The sequence below is a fragment of the Atta colombica genome, unplaced genomic scaffold, assembly GCF_001594045.1.
Source record: "Atta colombica isolate Treedump-2 unplaced genomic scaffold, Acol1.0 scaffold27, whole genome shotgun sequence".
Taxonomy (NCBI): Eukaryota; Metazoa; Arthropoda; class Insecta; order Hymenoptera; family Formicidae; genus Atta; species Atta colombica.
In genome coordinates, this window is record NW_017259370.1 from 3,835,183 (window position 1) to 3,841,640 (window position 6,458).

Consider the following 6,458-nt stretch of genomic DNA (forward strand, 5'->3'; position numbering starts at 1 on the left):
TCTCTCTCTCTATCTTTCTCTCTCTCTCTCTCTCTCTCTCCCTCTTTCTCTTTCATTTTATTTTTTGATCGATGCATACGAGAGATTATAATAAGATGGATGAGATTATAATAAGATCCGTAGATGTAGAGAATGCAAAAGTTTTCAACTTTCAAATCGCTCGACTGTAAGAGTTTCATCATGGCTGTTTAATTAATTATCGATTTGAGAAGAGGAAGAAGAGGAATTCGCTATGGTTTACCGTGAATAAAATGGATGAGGTTCGTTCGATCGCGATTTTTCGTTATTCGTAAGACTAGGATCTTCGTATACAGAGCGATTGAAGGCGAGGGCATAAGTTAAACAGTAGACGGTATAGGGAAAGGAACGACGGTGAAAAAAGGTGCGAGAGAAGCCGTTGGTAATCGATATCAAGTGGAGAAGCTTTTCACAAAAGAACAGTTTTCTTCAAAGAGTCTAAAAAACATCCAACCATTCATTCTAAGTTACTTTCTAATCGATGAAAATTCGTACGAAAACGAGGAAAAGATGTCGATTATAATGATATTTTGATTAAATTCCATTTATATCGATAAACATGATCGCATGTATGTTACGCGGAAGAAATTCGCAATATGATGATACATTTGCATTTTACATCAAAGAACTCATTAATATGCTCGTTCGATCATCATAAAACTGAAATGATATAAAAACTTTTGCGATGTTGTTAATTATCTTCTAAATATATGTATTTTACATCACAACGTACGGACACACATCTGAGATACATCCTGGCGGATTTACTTATAAAAATCCAGCTGTTATTATTTCACTGTTACGTAAATGTATCCGCACTCTAATGGACTTTCCATTAATAGATATTATATAAAAAGTAGATCGGAAGTTTTTTCCGATCGCAAATACGTAAAAGTGATATGCTGCGAAATATTTTATCAATACGTTAGCAAGATGCCTTAGCCTATTGAATATTAATGGAATCGTTTGCGTTCGATTAGCGGAATATTGGCAGACAACAATACAACTCCTCGTGCTCCGTTTTCACTTCTTGTGCGTTCTTTGCACATTTCGCTGCTTTGCACTCTGACGTTGAAATATCATCAATCTAGTCCAACCTTCGTAATTGTCTCACCACTCTTTCTCGATCAATCTTTCGTCCTACAACGCCGGTATTTCAATTAAGCAGCTCGATGACCGCGTTCTTTCATAATTACCTACATCTAAATATAACGGTAGAATACGTGTAAAAAGACATAAAATATTCATTCGTGACATTTATAATTCTTTTGGCAATACATTCCTGATTATAATACATATGTATAGGTACAATATAAATTTGCATAAAAACTTTTGTCATTCTTTCAACAAAGAGAGAATTATTATTAAATCTCGTTAATGATTTACGGCGGTCTTCGCGAACACATCATTTGTAAAATTTGCCACGCGTGGCTTGACGTGTTGTTGCTCAAAGCCCTTCATTTATAAGATGCGTCAGCGAATTTTCTCTGAACTCTTCGTGCTGCGACAGCAGATCGATTATAATAGCATATAGGATGTGCCAATATCGCAAGAAAACTTATTGATGATAATAACAATGTTTTTTGGCGATGTTGAGTTATTGCTGTTTAAAGTTACGTATATATGAAATATATTACCTCAAATCTATGTTAAAAATACATTAAAATGTTTCCCTTAAAATATTACGTTTTATAAATATTAAATATGTATGACATTATAATATTAAATACGTGTACTAATGTCTACATTCACAGTCAACTGTGAAAACAATAAATGATTTTTCAATATAGAATTAAATTTTGCATGCTATGAAAAATAATGCGAGTAGAGCAAAATATATTGTGAACATTATTTTACTTACATAATGCATTTACAACGATGTGCTTTTACCATGACAGGTAAAAAAAAAAATAGATGAAGCTCATTAATATTACACGAGAATTGTAAGTAACGTGACGAGAGCTTTTTGAGTCGGCTTGCGCGTGAACGAAGAGGCAACTAATTTTTTTTCAGATAATAAATTGCTCTGTCACTTATTACTCCGCGTTTTTCCCGCGTCCTTGTATCGCCTGCATCATCGTTTTCCAAAATTTCTTATCCTTACTTTTTTTGTCGAAGATAATAATTAACGTAAAAGCATTTCTTTTTCGCCAGAGAGAATCGTAAATTTCCGCCATTTCTTTCCTTGACGATGATATTGTACAATTTTCTCCTCAACTGCGTCACTAACATTTTTCATAGTTTTCTAATACGAATCTGTTTTACAGTCGAATAAAGTCGACCCGACTTCTTCGTCGTCGTGAAAAAACTAATTTGAACAGAAAGTTCTTCGCGTAGTTGCTCTGAATGAATATTACGCGAATATATTTATTAAAGTACATTTACACAATTTTTTATTGATATTATTGCAGTGAGACATTTTGATTTGCAAGTTTAGGCTTCAATATATACATATACACGCACGTTACAGAAAGCTTTCAACTCTTTGTTTCTGTATAGAAGTTCAATCTATTTATTTTATAACAACTCTTTGCTTCTAGTGTTTGCAGATACATATATACTGATAATTACAAGTACGTCCGAAATAATTTATATAAATGTTAAATAAATGTACGGATGAGATTTTTCAGATTTCAGGTCAATAATAAGATGTTGTGGATAATGTTTCTGATGTAAAAAACTTGACACCATGTTGTGATTAATATTAGATCATAAAATATTATGACAAAATAATATTACAACATAATTTTGCTCTCTTTCTCTTTGGAGGTTACGGGTTGAATTGCGTTCCTCATTCGCGTTATTTGCACGACGTCATCGTCACTGCACTCTCGAGGCGGAACTCGCACGCTCGCGGGAGAACTCGTCCGCCGCGGCGACAGCCAATCCACGACAGCAGGATTGCCCCGATAAGATGGAAGTTTAGATTAAATCGTGAATATTTAAAGCTCGGTCCTCGAGGGACGCGTGTTTCCTCTCACATGTGCTTTCAGTAACGAAGAGTTTACTAAAGGGCACTCGGATACGCGACACTCGATAAGAGAGAAAGATTATGCAAGTTCCTTTTGGTGATTAACGCTTATACGGAAAATTAGTTTTTTTATATATGAAAGAAAAAACGACTTTTTTCTAGATTAATTATTTAATAGAAATATTTGACGATAAAAAAGTTTTCTTTAACTGAGCTTTTATATCTGCGTTATTAATGATTAGTCTTAAGTAATCTTAAGTAATTTGTAATAAAAATTATTGAAATTAATATTGCAAGTTTAACAAATTAAATTGATGATTGCTTTAAAAATATTCTTTTTTTAAAAATAAAATCACTTGATAATATCATCCATGATGAAAGTAAAAAAGAGATTCTGATTATTACAAAAATACAAAAAGACTTCAATTATAAGTTTCTGCAGTATATTTTTTATAACGTCTTGCTTAATATTGAAGAAAAATTTTTTTTGTCATGAAATGACTTATATTGAGAGATCAATTAATATAACATATTTTTACAAGATAATATTTTTTATAATTATGAATTTGAATGTACGCATTTAAGTAATTAAAAGAAGACGAATCTATGTTATGCAATGCTGTGATAACTAACGTCGCGGCAAACATTTTTTGGTTAAGGGCTAAAATTTTTATCAGAGTAGATATATTAAAATTGATAAATGAAAAAATAATAATGCATATAAATGACTTTATATTTTTATTTTAGTTATATGAATAACATATTTAAATAGCAACTAGATTTTACAAAAATTTTTGAATAAATATGTATTACAATCAAGGATTCGGACCGAAAAATTTCAGTCTAACAATCGAGATCTTCGAGGCTAAAAACCAACTTTTGGTTTCAATTCTTTTACCGTAAGGATTATCTGATCCGTTTGGATTTTGATTTTTTTGATTTTCGGTAATTATATGCTTGTAACGTTATCACTAAAAGAACTGGAACTGACATCGAAACTGAAAGTTGAGTTGCTTCGGACCATCCAATCGTAACCGAAATTTTAATTGACATAATATAATTTTAATATAATTTTATTTTACAGTATCTAACAGCTGGCTCTGATTTGTTATTTAATTATATATTTTAAGTACATTTTTTTGAAAAATTAATGTCCGATATAAAAAAAATGTTTCCGCCCGGGATCGAACCGGGGACCTTCCGCGTGTTAGGCGGATGTGATAACCACTACACCACGGAAACTTGTTATGAAAATGTTCGTTTAGTTTTAATTAATATTTGGCAATATAAGTTTCTGTTCTAAATTCATAAATCTGCTCTAAATTGTCACACCACAATATTTATTTATTTAAATATTTATTTAAGTTTACGGTGTTGAATTTATAATATCAAATTTAATTTAATTTAAGTCATCACTGCTCCTACTCAATATATCATTACTTCATACTTAAAAAAAATGATTAAATTTATAACTGTAGTGTAATTTATAACTCTATTTGACACAATATAACGTTAAATTAACACTATATACTATTTAACCATTTTTAGTATAAAATAACGATTTTATACTAAACAATGGTTAAATATTGAGTAGGAACAGTGACAACTTAAATTAAATTAAATTTGAAATTATAGATTTAACAGTGTAAACTATAAATATTTAAGTAAGTTAATAATTAAGTAAGTTAATATTGTGATGTGATAATTTAGACTGTAGTGGCGATTTAAATTTGACTATAGGTTTAACAGTGAGAATATATATATATAACAGTTTAGAACGATTAAAATTTTCTCTGTTTATACATATTCTAAACTATAAATATTTAAGTAAGTAAATATTGTGATGTAGATTTGTGATAATTTAGAGCAGACACCTATATTGCCGTACACCACTGAAACTGAACAAGTGTTTTCTCAACAAGGTTTCCGTGGTGTAGTGGTTATCACATCCGCCTAACACGCGGAAGGTCCCCGGTTCGATCCCGGGCGGAAACATTTTTTTTACATCAGAAATTAATTTAAAAGAAATAAAATTAAGTAACAAAACAATATCAGAGCCAGTTGTTAGACGATAAAATAGAATTATTTTGAAGATTTTTGTTAATTCACATAATATTTTCAGGTAACTTATCTTCATTAACAGTTAATAAAGTAGTAGCTGCCATTATTACCATTTTGCAATTAAGGTGAAAGTCTCGAATACATTTTTCTCAAAACTGATTTTCTGCTGAAGTTCTGTATTTCCTTTTACGGTTACTGTCTTAATTGCTGAATATTATGTAAAATGAGGGATTTGCGAAATAGCTGCATAGAGGAGACATAATTTATAATGTTCTATGCAGCATGCACGTGGACCGATACATAATTTACTAATTACGTCTGCGGCTATAATTAGCATATACCGATAGCGTTCACATAGGTATATAGGTTGTAATGTAGAGCATTTCCGTGATGTAATGGTTATCATGTCCGTCTAACACGTGGAAGGTTCACGTCTCCAGTTCGATCCCGAACAGAAACATATCTTTTATTAAAGTAAAGTTTGGGCTTTCAGAAATGTGATATTATATTTTTAATGAATTTATGAAAAAGGAGAATAATAATGTAATCAATATATTGATAGAACCGTCTAAACATAACCAATAAAATTGTAATGGAAAGCATTTAATAATATATCTAAGGCAGAGTATTTAATGCAATAAAGTATTTAAAATAGGTAGAAATAATTTTTGTTTTAATGAAAAAATGCATATTGCTTTATTTTCATGGAATTGCTTTACTTAGATATATATAGTTATTTAAATTTTTAAATTAAAATCTAAATTTTCTGTAGAAATTCTCTTAAGGTAAATTCCACTATATTTAATAAAAAGTATTATATTAATGAAATATGGGAATTAGTTTACGATAATTCTGAGGAATTAAGATTATTGTTTCCATTTTGACACTCACGGTAATCAATAATCATCAAAGACAATGCGATATTCCATCTGAGTGTGCGTATTACTCTCGAGGGAGCACTCGAGGAGATGAAATTATCCAACAATAGCGTGAGGGGCAAAGCCGTGTCTCAACAGAAACAATGGCAGTCGATTAACGGTAAACTGCCGATTAGAGTGCACGAAAGTACATGCATTATGCATGACACTCGTGTAACGATCGTGTTAACCCGCGAATCGAGTATGCGGGAGAGTCAGAGGGCCGTGCTCGTGAAAGTTTAATTCGGGCGATGTAAACTATCGGCACCATTAGTAAATCTACGCAACGCACAGTTCAGGCATTCCTTTCACTTCGAAAAACTGGTTCAACCGGATTTAATTCTCTCATTTCAAAGTATACCTGTGAGACTCTTTCTAAATTTTATATTCTAAATATTATAAAATTAATTATAAAATTATATATAAAATAATATATAAAAAAATATCATAGTTGAAAAGTTAATTGCATGAAGAATTATAATTTCTTTGCT

The 6,458-nt window shown here is 30.9% G+C and overlaps 1 protein-coding gene and 2 non-coding genes across 3 annotated transcripts in view; 1 reads left to right on the forward strand and 2 right to left on the reverse strand.

The window, feature by feature from the left end:
• LOC108689494 overlaps positions 1-6,458 on the reverse strand; it is a 90,307-nt gene that overhangs the window by 52,998 nt on the left and 30,851 nt on the right. The window lies entirely within an intron of this gene.
• Positions 4,159-4,231, reverse strand: Trnav-aac. Its single transcript has one exon. It is a non-coding gene; the product is annotated as a tRNA-Val (tRNA).
• Trnav-aac lies at positions 4,912-4,984 on the forward strand. The gene has a single exon. It is a non-coding gene; the product is annotated as a tRNA-Val (tRNA).